Below are 14,253 nucleotides of genomic sequence, written 5' to 3' on the forward strand. Positions count from 1 at the left end.
TAGCTTTTTGGCGCAAGTCACGCCCTCAGAAGAATTGAAGAGACGTTGAGAGAGTTCGTGTCCTATGCCCACGCCGTGTATTTAGCCATGCTGAAGACTCGTGGGAAACAAAAAGCAGTTAGAAGCACTACTATAAATAGCTACATTAGAAACCTAAAAGGGTTCCGCTTCCTCTCCCCTCTTTTGCCGTCTACTCTGCCGAAGCTTTTCAAACCTCCTGTTTTAGCTTTCGCTTATTTTTCTTTTCCAGCATTGTTTATTTTATTTATTTCTTTTGCAAGCTTTACATTCTTTTTCCCTTGCAAATTTACCTTTCCCGTTTTAGCTTTTAGATATTTTTCGCATAATAGTTTCTACACCGGAAACTATTGTGCAACTTTATACCGGATTTAACCTTACGTTATATTCCAGTTTTATTTCCTTGATTTAATTTACTGTTTAATTGAAGAATCCAAGAACAAATCCTACCGGCTTGTGGTGGAGTGTTCAAGACTATTGTATTACGCATTCAGGTTCTTTAATCATTATTTAATATTTTGTTTTATTATTTATCTATATTATCTGCCTGGAATGAGTCTGTTTATGCATGATATAAATTCTTATTTATTTAGCATGTCTGGCTAATTTGCCTAGGTATCGGTATGTAAAGTAAGCAGAATAAGGGATCAAGACTGAGTCGGTCTATCTAAACTTAAAATCAAAATCAATCTTTTTATGGTCTCAACTTACAGGTTTAATAACAAGATTTTTTACAAAAGTAAAAGACATAAAGAAGTTAAAATCAATAGAGCGAGAGTTTGAGATTTTAACTGGACAGTGTAAGTTAGGCATTAATTCTAGATCAGGGCGAGAGCAAGTTTTAGAGTTAATTTAATTCTGACCTTTTCCAAAAAGTATTTTTAAAGATTGAATGTGAGGACGAGAGTTAAGCATTTGGATTTGATTATATAACCTAAGTCAACAGAGCGAGAGTTTGAGATAAGGGTGTTTAAAACGGTCAGTATTTTCTTAAAAGGAGTTTCTGCAACTTTATTGTTTTCAAAATATGGTTTTTGACTTAATTATAAGTGACAGCTACATTAATATAAAATCATGGTTTATTCAACAGAGCGAGAGTTTGAGATAAAACCTTTAACCAATAAAGTTAACCGAAACGATTCATTTTAAAACCAAGAAACCGACAAAGACTTGATTCCCTAGTTTTGACGAACTACATACCGATATCCGTTTCATTAATATTTAATCTAGATATTAGTTTAGCTCTTAGTTTTTCCCCAAACAATCAAACATTTTCACCTTAGATTTACGTAGTAACCTTAGATAACGGTATATCGATTCATAAGTCCCTGTGGGATCGATATCTTTTAAAACTACGCGATAGAACTGTGCACTTGCAGTTTGTATCCCATTCTCGACTCACCCAGTCGAGCGATCAGATGCCTGTAAACATCGAGTTTCTTCCCGGTCATCTGTCAGTGTCTGGTTGAAGGTGTACCCTCTGATATGTCGCCATCAGAGTGGTGATTGGTGTTATTTCCGACGATTGCCAGCGGAGTTATCACAAGGAAAGAAGATTTCGGGGTTCAAATGCAGTGATCTGGGATCATTTGCGCGAAAGAAAAATTCGGGGTTCAAGAAAAGCATAAGAAAGAAGAGATGATAATCCCGAGTGGATGTGTGGTGTTCAGGCCATGGTTATCCCTGCGTTACCATTTATTTTGGTATCCAGGTCGACGTTTTGAGTTTGTTTCTTCGCCGATTCTGACAGGCGTTAATTATTATCCCATCAGAGTGCAAATTGTTCGTCTGATGTTCTTACCAGGTCAACACGTGGATTCAAAGCTGCTCATCAAGAGGTTACATTTTCGACCTCTTTAATTCTCCAAATTGTTGTGATGTTCTTATAGGTCTTAGTATGCTGATCATTGTAAGCTTTGAATCGTGCAAATTGGTGTTGTTTTGAGTGAGATATATGCATTTGAAGTTTGGATGTGAATCTTTGATTTCTTCGATCCGTGCGTATGTTGTTGTTTTTGTTTGAATGCTTGCTTGATCTTTGATGTATGAACCATGGCGAATCGTTTGGTATAGCTTTTACCAATTTTTGGAACGTTTTTTGGATCTGGAAATTTCCAGAAGATGATCTTCATCTTCCTCGTGTGAGCATTTGCGTGTCCAGTATTTGCTACCATTTCGCTAGGACTTTAGCTAGGAATTAGCTAGGAATTTTGGTTTGCTACGAAATGCCATGCAGCGCGCTGAGTCTAGGGTTTGTGACTGAAACGTCGCCGTTTTGTTTAGGCGCCAAAATCAAATTCAAAAAGGCGCCTGGTTCGATTCCAGGCGGTGACATTATTTCAAAATGCTTCACATATTTCTCATTTCCCTCCATTCATTTCTATATGCTTGCTTCATCATTTTTTTTCTTCAACTTCTAAAATTCATATATAATTGAAAAATGCTCCAAAAATGATGATATTTTTTGCATTGTGTTTCTCTTTTTGTCTACTATTTTTTTATTATTAATTCCAAAATTGTGCCTGGCCTGGAAATTATTTTGCCTAGAGAGTTTGAATACATGTCCATTTTGTACCTTGCCTTGATCATACTTTTGTGAAATGCTCATTTTTAATCCAATGCTCATGAAATTTTATATGTTGAAACTATACTCATGGCTTGAAATTATGGTGTTGATTTGGTATTTTTATCATGTGTCATTTCTGTTTTATGATCATGTGAAGTTAGGTGTGGCAATTTGTGTCACACCTTGTGATGTTCAACTTGATTGATGAATTTGCCCTGCCATATGTTATCCAATTATCCTGATTTTTTGTATGATGTTTGATATGGATGTTGTGGTTGCTCATGATTGTTTGTGGAATTTTTGGATTGATTTCTGATTTAATTGAGATTTTTCATTCTGGATGGTCATATGTGAGCTTTTACATTGCCTTGATTTCATTTGATTGGGAAATGCTTGTTCTTTATCCAATGGATGTGAAATTTTGCACACTAATACTAGACACGTTGAATGTTGTTTTGGCTTTGGTTTGAGGTTTTTACCATGTTTCATTTCTGTTTTAGGCTTGTGCTAAGTTGGTGTGCCAAGATGTGTCACATATGTGCTTGATTGTGCTTGCCTTGGCTTATGCAATTTGATTACCATGCCTAATGTTGTCCAAATGCTCTAATTTTTTGTGTGATGATCATGTTGTAGGTCCTGTTTACTCATGAATTTTGCCAAAATTGTTTGAATCATTTTTGAATTATTGTGCATTTGTTCATTCTGATGTCACAATGTGATCACAACTTGCATACCTTGCCATGTTTGGTTCATGAAATGGATTTGGTAATTGATATGGATGTGAGACCTTTTGGATTGTGTTCTTGATTGATTGAAGTTGATTCATGCCAAATTTCATGTTCTGTTTTGGATTTTTTCTCCATCTTTGACCCTAGGCTTTGACCTAGTGGTTGGTTGCTTATGTTTGAGCTTTGATTTCAGGTGGAGCATTCAAATTCCATAGTTGTTGGTGCTCTATCACTTGAGCATTTGATGTTTACTTTTGACTACTAACCTTGTGTGTTTTGTAGGGTTGTTAACTCATTTGAGTTTGACTTGTTGGCTTATGCCTTTGCTCATTGGGTTTGACTGTTTGATATTCATGATTGTCTGTTTGTCTGTATAGTTGAACTGATTTGTTTGATGTTTCCACAGGTACATAAATTGCTTAAGTTCATTTTGAACTTGCTTTTGCTTGGTTGCTTAACCAATTAGGTATGATATCTCTGACTTCATGTAGTCTGGAAGACCTGTCCTGTTATGTGGGCAGGCACCTGTCTGAAGCCCTCCTTAAGAGGCAATGCTTGTGTATGTTTATCTTTGTGCCAAGCAGGAAAAGTCCTCTAATGAGGCAATTGGCAGATAAAAGAGATGTGTAGTCCATCTCCTGCTATTCAGTGTGTCATCCACTTTGCTCACACCTTGTGTTGATGCATTGTGGATATTAACCCAAGATCTTTGTTGTGTCAGTCATATGTGGAGAAGAGTTCCAACTTTCTGAACTCCCACACTCTCATTTGTCTGAAGCTCTCCCAGGCCAGGGATAAGAGCTGTGAGGTCTTACCCTCACTTCCCCATTTCATCTGCTTCACCCTAACTCTCAATGTTAGGGTTAAGAGCTAACTACACCCGATTCCAGTTGGCTTGTGTTTCACAGCCTAACCTTGTATGAGCCCAATTGATTGCATATAGTGTGTGTGATTGTTTATTGTGCTTGTGTTGTTTGCTTGTGCTGTTTAGGATAGCTTGCTGCCTGTGCAAGTTAGATAGAAACCTCAACCTAGGACCATGGTGAATTTATATGATAACTATTAGGCTCGAGTCAGTCTCCCTTCTAGTTTGTCATTTCCCAGTCTCTGGTTAGGTTAGAAGTTTCTCCCCTGTTAAGGGGAACTACGTTGCCCTGATCCTCATACCAGATGAGGTACGTAGGCAGGAGATCGTACGAGATCTCTCCGGGCACCCTTTTCCTTTTTTGTGTGTGTTTGCTTGACAGCTAGCAGGCTCGAGTACCAGACTCCCTGTTAGCTTGCTTGTTCAACTTCTTTGTTGCTTTTGACGACTCAGCGTCCTGTTAACCCCTTTTGTGTGTGCTTGGAGTCCGACATAAGTCCAGCGATAGGCAGTCGGTTTCCTATGTGTGCGTTTGGAGTCTGACGTAAGTCCAGCGATTGGCAGTTGGTTTCCAGTGTGTGTTTGTTGGTCCGGAGTCTGATGTAAGTCCATCGATTGGCATTCGATTTCCATGTTTGCCGGTTTGTGTGGAGTCTGACGTAAGTCCAGCGATTGGCAGTCGGTTTCCTGTTTGTGTTTTGTTTGGCGTGCGTGAGCCGAACTACGGTAGCTCTGATTCTCATTCCAGATGAGATACGTAGGCATATGATGCGATATCCTAGCGAGCCCGTTTCCCTCTTCTCCCACCTGTGTTGTTTCCAGTGTGTGTGTGCATTCTTTTAAGCAGTGTTTAGCAACCTTTCTTCTATTCTTTTGAGCGTGGATCCCGTCGAGTACGACGGACGTGAGGGGTGCTAATACCTTCCCCTTGCGTAACCGACTCCCTTACCCTGTAATCTCCGGTCGTAAGACCATTCCTTTCCAGGTTTACTTCGAGTGTTTCCTTTCCCTCTTTGGGATAAATAACCCACGGTGGCGGCTCTGTTTGTTTTGTTTTTGCCCGCCGGTTGTTTTTCGCGGATGCGACAGAGTTCCTCTGAAATTGGTCACATTTCTTAATGAACTCCACGCTACCTTTTAACAAGGCAAACCGATAGTAACATACTCTAAGTAATTTGTAGGTGAGAGCCATGTCGCCGATGTGTCTATCGCATGCTCATTGATGAATTTCAGCAATGACTAGGGTGGTTTCATGTTCCCCTAAACACCGCAACATATGGGAGGTTCTTCCCATCTTAAAAAGTTTTCCCGCCAAAAGGGAATACTTGGTAGCTTGCTTTCGGGCCTTCTTCGCTTCCCTTTCATCTTGAGAGAGTTCGTCATCCTACAAATACTGTAGTATGGGTGACATCCAACCCAAATCAGGGGGCGACTTCTAAGGTGAGAATTTAGTATACCTCAATACCAGGGGCGACGAGAGTCTCTTGTATTACAGTTTGATTGTACCCCTTCGTCTTTGATCTGGAGAGCTTGGAAGAAGGTATATTATGAAGTTTTTCTCCCTGGGCACGTGTTTTACTTTAAAAGATTTAATGTGTGTTGATAAATTTCATACCTTATGAAGATATTTTAGGAGATGTGTTGTCTTTCTTAGTACTCCCTGGTGACTTGATTAGCGACCAGTTGGAAATCACTTTTTGCCTTCAGCCTGGAGGCACCCATTTTCAAGGCAAGAACCATGTATGCGATGAGAGCTTCGTATTCCACCTAGTTATTGTTATGTTTGAATTTAAACTTCAGTGCTTATTCAATCACTAGGTTTCCTGGCCCTTTTAATATTATCCTGATATCACTTTCTTTGATATATGAGGCACCATCAACGTACATCATCCATTCTAGGGACTGTAGCGGGGTATTCGTTACCATTAGAGATATTGACTAAATCTAAGGTAAATCATACAAGTCGATTCGCCACCACACTTCTATTTATCCAAAGGAATGGTTAGAAAGCGAACAAAAACCTAAAAGTTTTATTGAATCAAAAACTAGTAAAAAAGTCAGAGGTCTGGGTAAGGGGGTTGGTTATGCAATGGGAAGGTGTTAGGCACCCAAAAACATCCTAGGTACTCCTAGGGAGCCCTTTTCATACTTGTTGTAAGGTTGGTATTTTGTGAAAATTTGTTTGTGCAAACATGGTTGAGGAGATGAGAAAAGAATATACAAGTTTATTTACATTTTGTGTTTGGATGGATAAACCCATTGCCTACATACCATCTTAAAAAAGATTAGGATCAAAACCTCGTAGTTCGGGGTAAAAAGCTCAAAATGAGTTGGTGAATTGATTGGTCCAAAAGCCTTAAGGTCTTTTGTTATCCAAGAGAGAAAACTCAACCTAAAACCACAAATCCACCATGTGAGGATAGCTTCAACATGCTAATGAGGGGTTAACCCTATAATAAGCATGGAAGACTCATTGTCCATCACTAAGGATATAGGTGAGCATTACATCTACCTCAAGGATAACTCAAACCTAATAACTAAAGGTTATGAAAAATTTGATTAAGAAGGTGGCCATTGAAACCACAAAAAGACATTTGAATGAGTGGTATTTACCAATGAAAAGTATTTACAAAATATGGTCAAAGTTGATTTAGAAGTTCAATTCAAAATAAGTATTAAGAAAGGAAAGTTTGAAAATCAAAAGCATAAGGCTTAGGTTTCTAATGTTGAAAACAAGTGTTAAATGTTTGCACAAAGATTTTGGCTTGGGTTAGAGTGGAGAGAAGAAGAAGAAAGGCTAGAGTCCTAAGCATACAAGAAGTGAGGGATAAAGAATAAGACCACAATGGAGTTCCTCTCTTGAGATCATATTGATGATCCAAGTAGCTCCCATCCTTTGGAATAAGCAATCACATAAACATAAACTCAAGCAATCAACAATCAAATGAACTATTGGAAGGCTCCTCAATGTATCTTGGATCCCTCTTGTAACACCTCAAAATTTGCCCTCCTCTCTTGGGACTAAGCTTAACATATTGCATTACATTTTTAGGTCATTAGGCATTGCATATTGCATACCATGTGGTTACATTGTGCAAGCTATTCTCCCAGGTCTTGATCAGAAGATGGAGAAGTCAAAGTGCAAGCCTAGGGTTTATTGACTGATCATTGGCCATCTGAGGATTGGGCAGTGAATTAGGGTTTCGTGATTCTCAATGGATGTTGGTTTTCATCTTGATTGCAATGGTACATCATCATCATCATGATTGGTTATCATCAGAAGATGCAAGAGATTGAAGCTGATTCCTTGAGATTAGGGTTTTGACCACTAGTCAACCCTAATCAGTTGCATTGGGCCAATCAGGGCATAATCAGGAGATGGGGTTTATGATGGATATGGGGTTCATTCTATGGTTATATTGTGCTTATTGAGGCTAGGGTTTCACCCTTGGGCCATTTCAGTTGAAGATTGGAGCTCAGATTGATCTATGCATTGCCAGATTCATCTATCAGTTGGAAAAGTCAATTGTGGTCAACTGTACATGATCTGATGGATTTGGAGGTGGGAATGAGTTGGATACACTTCATTCATGTTGGAACAACTGTTATATGACATCTCAAAGCTTAAGAATGAAGAAAATCAAGTCAGAACAAAAACTGCCAAAAATAGAAAGTGACTTGTAATTGAAGTTTCCAAAAATGGAAAGTTTTTGACCTCAAGACCACGTGTCCAAGGAAGCTTCAAATGAAAAATTGTTCAACATGAAAGTTGTAGATCTTGTTCTCACCTTTCCAAAATGTCCAAGAACTTGAAAATCCCATGTATGGTTGGAAAGTTGTGGCTCAGTGAAATTCAAAAATGACCCATAATCAGGAGGCCATAATTTCCACATGGTTTGTCCAAATTGCAAGTTCTTTATATGCACAAACTCCATTTGACATGTACTTTCATGGTGCATAATTGGATTTTCTCAAAAGTGGCCAATGCAAAAAGTCAATTTTCAACTGGACAGTTAAAATGGACCAAGGGCAAAATTGTCCAACTTTTGAAATAATTGGAATTTTTGAGTGGGGATTTTTGCTACACCTCACAAATGGTATTTGAAATTTGTTGGAATCATCATTTCATGGCAAAGGCTTGTGGTTTGGAATTTGGCTTGAAAAATGAAAGTGCAAAATTGGACATTAAGCTACCATATGGTGAATTTCAAAAATACTCATCCAATGAGAGTGCACCAAGTTGCAACAGCTCACACATGTCATTTAGAGAGTGTGTGAGCTGTCAAATAGGTGGCAATGAGCTGGCATGTGAAATTCCTTTTTTGCCCTCACTTGAAAAAAACCAATTTCACTAATCATCTCCAAATGGTTAATTAACATGATTAAGTGATGATTAAGCACACATATATAATCTTAATCTCATTCTAATCATAACAAAAAAAATCATTTCATCAAATTCAGATCTGAAACTTTCCAAATTCTCTCAAAATCTCAAGAACACCAAAACCTTCAAATTCATCAAACTTCATCAATCTTTGATCAATTTGCGAAATTCTTGTTGCATTGATCTTGAATCACCACATGCTCCATCTGTTTTTGCCTTTCCACATCCAAAACCGTGCCAAGCTCCACTGTTCAAAGAAGCATCATCAATGGTGAATCGTGAATCCAAGCATTAGGAGCGAAATCGAGTGAATCCAAGCTTTGCATCTCATTTCTACTAGCACATACTACATCTGTTTGGAGCTGGATCACGCGAAGAACGCCAAGAACAACACTGCCATAGCAGGTATGTCACGTTTTCGAGTAACACGATTCTTCAACTTAGCATATGCGTTTGGTAGTGTGTTTCACGTGGAGTGTAGTGATGCTTGTAGTTTTGCGAATGGATAGCTATGTAGGAAGAAATCTGGATTCGAAATTTTGAGAGCAAACCCTAACATGATCGATTCGCATGATATAGCAATTGTTAGGTTAAAATAAGTTCATATTTGGATTGTACACGTTGAGACGGTTCGAACGGTTAGCTACTTGCTCGTTTTGGTGTTGATTTGGAAAATTCGTGTTCTTGAGTGTTCATTGCATTTCTGGAAAAATCTGGAATGGAAGGGATGAAGTTAGTGTGTTTGATATGAAAAACCATTTGAATTTTCAAACTGGACGTTTACCGCCCCCGCGCTCATAATTACAACTATGCCACTGCAATTTCATTTTAATTATATTAATTCAAATAATTATTAGAAAATTCACAATGACTTTAAAAAATTCATAGAAAATCATAGAAAATTCAGAAAAATGTGGAAATTTTTGTGTTGACTTTGTTGTTGACTGTAGGATTTTTTTGACCTATTGGTCAAAGTTGTGCATGGTAGAAATAATATTTGACCTAGGGTTCTTTCACATATGTGCATTTTTGGTACCTTGTGCTATTGTGATCATGAAATCCTCATATTCTAAAAGAAATTCTTGAAAATTTTTGTGATGATTCTTGACTGATTGATGTTCATTTTCATGTAAACTTTATGAATTTTTGATGCCTGACCATTGAGTTATGAATTTTGGAACTTAGGTGTGACAATTTGTGCCACACCTCATTATGTCAATTTGCTGGATTTTTTTGAGTGACCTATACTTGTTGGATTAATGTGAAATTTTGCATGATGTTTCATTAACATGTTAAGATGCTATGTGAATTTTTGTGGAATTTTATGTGGCATTTTCAATTTGATTTCCATTTTTCATCTCTGTTGGTCAATTGTGCAAGCTTGTGTGATATAGGTTGGTAGATTTGATGTGAAATGCTCATATGTTATTGAATGATCATGAAATTTTGTATGATAGTTATAGACACATGATGTGACATCCATGTTTTGGTCTCACTCATTTCTTTACTGTTTTCATTGAGTTATGAATTTTTGAAGTGGAAGCATGTGTTGATATTGTGATTTGGAGCATATAATTGTGTCTGTTTTTGTTGATTTTCATTGACATGGTTCCATTTGCCCAATTAAGCTGAAATTTGATGTGCCATACCTGGATTAGGTCCTGTTTAGGTGTAATTTATTTGAGAATTTTTGGAAGTGTTTTGAGGTGGATTTGAATGCAATAGTTCTGTTTGCATGTTTGGTGCTTCATTTGAACTAGTTTGGATTGTTTTGTGCATGAAATGAATATAATGAATGATATAAACATGAGACTAATGGTGTTTGCTCTTGTTTGACATTAATTTGACTTTGGTTGGTGAATACCTTGCTGTTTAGGAATTTTTCTTGCCTTTGGACCCTAGGCTTAGCCTAGTGGTCTTGTTGCTAATGTTTGCTTGATTTTTCAGGATCAAAAGCATAATGCACATGGATAATGAACCAAGTTAAATGCAATTGATGTTGTTTGATGTTTGTACACTAACATAACATTGTTTTGTAGGTTGTGAAGTTTGGGCTTGAGCTTTGAGCTTGCTTTGTTGTGCATTGAGCTGTATAGATTAACTGATTGAACTTTTGCTGTTTAGTTTTGTCTGTCTGAGTACTAACTGTGTTTGACTGTTTCCAGGTACTTTTAGTTGCTCAGTTCCTTGTGAACTTTTGCTTTGCTTTGCTTAAGCAACTTGCATTGAGGTAGGTCTTCCTAACTTCATGTAGTCTGGAGACCCGGCTGTTACCGGGCCGGGCAAATAAATGTCTGAAGTCCTCCTTAAGAGGCGATGATTGTGATTGTTTAATTTTGTGCCTAAGCAGGTAAAGTCCTTAATCAAGGCAATTGGTGGAAGGTAGGGATAAGCAATCTATCCCCCACTATTCAGTTGAGTCTTCTCCTTGCTCCCACTACATGGTTGTAGCATTGAGATCCTAGCCCAAGATCCTGTGCAGTGCACATTGTGTCAGAGTCTCTGAGTATAGAAGGGTTCCCCCATTCTGGACCCATGCTCATTTGTCAGAAGCTCTCCCTGGTCAGGGATAAGAGCTGTGAGGTCTCATCCTCACTTCATCTTTTCATCTGCTTCACCTTAGCCTCGTAATGGCAAGGTTAAGAGCAAACACAGCCTGTACAGACGACTCGCTTCGGCAGTCAAACCTATTGTGTGAGCCACTTGTTTGGTTATAGTGCGTGCTATGTGGATATCTGTTTGAGATGCTTGTTCTCATTTGATGTATGCTTGAATTATTCTGTATGCTTGTGTGCTTGCTTCTTTCCTGGATAGGAGTAGTTTGCTTATGCAAGTAGGATAGAAAACTGAACTTAGGGTAACGATGCATGACAACACTAGGCTCGAGTCCAGCTCCCTAGTAGTGTGTCTTTCCCTGGTTTCTGGCTAGCAATTCAGTCCCTTTCAGGGGAACTACATCGCCCTGATCCTTGTTCCAGACGAGGTATGTAGGCAGGTGGTCGTACGAGAACACTCCGGGCAACTTTTTTTCTTTTGTGTGTGTTTGTTTGTTATCTGATTGTGTGTTTGGTTCGGATGCCGACGTAAGCCCAGTGATTGGCTGTCGGGCTCCACGTTTGCCCTTTTGAGTGTGTTTTGGTTCGGATGCCGACGTAAGTCCAATAATTGGCTGTCGGGCTCCACGTTTGCCGTTTTGTGCGTGTTTTGGTTCGGATGCCGACGTAATTCCATCAAGTGGTTGTCGGGCTCCATGTTTGCCACCCTTGCTTGTTTGTATGTTTTGTGTTGTTTGGCGTGCGTAAGCCGAACTACAGTGGCTCTGATTCTTGTTCCAGACAAGATATGTAGGCATAAGGTGCGATACCTTATCGAGCTCGTTCCTCCTAACCCCACCTGCGTTCCCTGTGTGTGTGTGTGTGATGTTTAGCAACCTTTTCTTTTCTTAGAACGTGGATCCCGTCGAGTACGACGGACGTGAGGGGTGCTAATACCTTCCCCTTGCGTAACCGACTCCCTTACCCTGTCTCTTTGGTCGCGAGACCATGTTCTTTCCAGGTTTCTCTGAGCGTTTCCTTTCCCTATTTTGGGATAAATAACGCGCAGTGGCGGCTCTGTGTGTGTTTTGTTTTGAGTCTCGCCGGTTGATTTTTCGCAGGATGCGACACGTCTCTCTTAGAAGCTCATGGTAATGGTTCCTCAATTTGGCTCAAAGTTGGAATCCCTAGCACAAGAACACACACATCAAAAGGTTCCATCAAAACAAACAATGAATGGACAAGAAGAGTTTAGAAGTTGGTCCTTTCAAATCCATCTTCAACATTAAGGTCCTTTACTCCAATTTGCATAGGGAATGTCCTAGAATCTAAGTCCTTTTGTCCATTTTTTTTGTATTTTGGTCCACAACAATCAAAATAAAACACAAGCACAATAATATATACACAATTATGTGCTCAAGTGAGCAAAAGGCAAATTGCATTTGTAAGAACAAAAATTGTTCTACAACAGATTCCTTGATTTTGATGATAACAAAGGATGAAACCAAAAATGGCACCCTAACGAAATGTTTCTAAGTATGCAGGATTCTAAAGAAAGAAGGAAGAAATTTGATGATGTCATCAGATACAGAACCAGATCAGATACAAATTATCAGAAGATAAGAAGCATCTGAAGTAGAAACAAGTTCAAAGAAAGTCTAACTCTGAGAAAAACAACAAGTATCAGAAGCATCTGAACAAGAAGTAAGCTCTAGATGTTCTGACTCTGAACAACGCTATCTCTAACTTCCAGAAGTTATCAGCGCTATCTGAAGAAAGTATCTGAACTCATCATCAGAAGCAAGATTCCAAGATTCTCCAGAAACACAAATACTCTGAGCATGGATTTGCTAATCATGAAAGAGTAACGTTAAAGTCAAGTAAAGATTTGCAAATGGTTTTCCTAATTGAGAAAGAGACGTTAATCTCAAATTTCAATAAAGAAGATACTACTTGTGGTAAGTAGTCATTTCAAGGAGAGAAAGTTATCCTGCAGAAGCTATTTAAGTGATGGCGTAAATTCATTTTAATATCCACCAGTTTCAACTACTACTTCAACTGATCTATAAAATGGGCTGCAATCTACATTGAAGTTTTACAACACATACAAGCAGAAATTATACTGAAACATCAACACACAAGAAAACGTTCTTGCTCTCTAAATCTTCACGAAGCTTTTGCTTATAACGTGAAAAACTCTTGTTCTTAATACTGTAATATCTGCTTTCTTAGAAGCACTCTAGATTACATAAATCTTTTATCTATTGTTTGTTGATTTCCTCAAGTGACTCTGTGTAGTCTGTATACTTGAGAGGACTAAGAGATTTTTCTCTTAGACGTTGTTTGTAATCTTTCAAGATTAGTGGATTAAGTCCTTGTTGAAGGCGAAATCACCTTGGCCTGGTGGACTGGAGTAGCTTTGTGTTATAAGCGAACCAGTATAAAATCATTGTGTGGTTTTCATTTTGAAAAAGCGCTTATTTTTCCAAACAATTCAAACCCCCCCTTTCTTGTTTTTCTCACCTTCAATTGGTATCAGAGCTCCGGCTCTGTTATTGATTTTCTAATCAAACACTTAACAGTGTAGAGAGATCCAGTACGAGAAAAACTATGGCCCACTCAAATGAAAAAGATAGTTACAATGCTAAGCCTCCTGTTTTTGATGGAGAGAAGTTTGACTACTGGAAAGATAGAATTGAAAGTTTCTTTCTGGGATATGATGCTGAACTCTGGGACATTGTCACAGATGGATACAAACCTCCTGTCACAGAGGATGGAGCTGAAGTTCCCAGAAGTAAAATGTCAGATGATCAGAAACGAGTTTTCAAGAATCATCACAAGGCCAGAACCATACTCCTAAATGCTATATCTTACAACGAGTATGAAAAGATCACCAACAGAGAGACAGCCAAAGATATACTTGACTCTCTAAAGATGACTCATGAAGGAAACTCCCAAGTCAAAGAGACGAAGGCTCTGGCGCTTATCCAGAAATATGAAGCCTTCAAAATGGAAGATGACGAAGCTATAGATGCTATGTTTTCTAGATTCCAAACTCTTATTGCAGGTCTCAAGGTGCTAGACAAAGGATACACAACTGCAGATCATGTTAAGAAGATAGTCAGAAGTCTGCCAAAGAAATGGAGACCTATGGTTAC

Source organism: Lathyrus oleraceus, chromosome 6, assembly GCF_024323335.1.
Source record: "Lathyrus oleraceus cultivar Zhongwan6 chromosome 6, CAAS_Psat_ZW6_1.0, whole genome shotgun sequence".
NCBI lineage: Eukaryota > Viridiplantae > Streptophyta > Magnoliopsida > Fabales > Fabaceae > Lathyrus > Lathyrus oleraceus.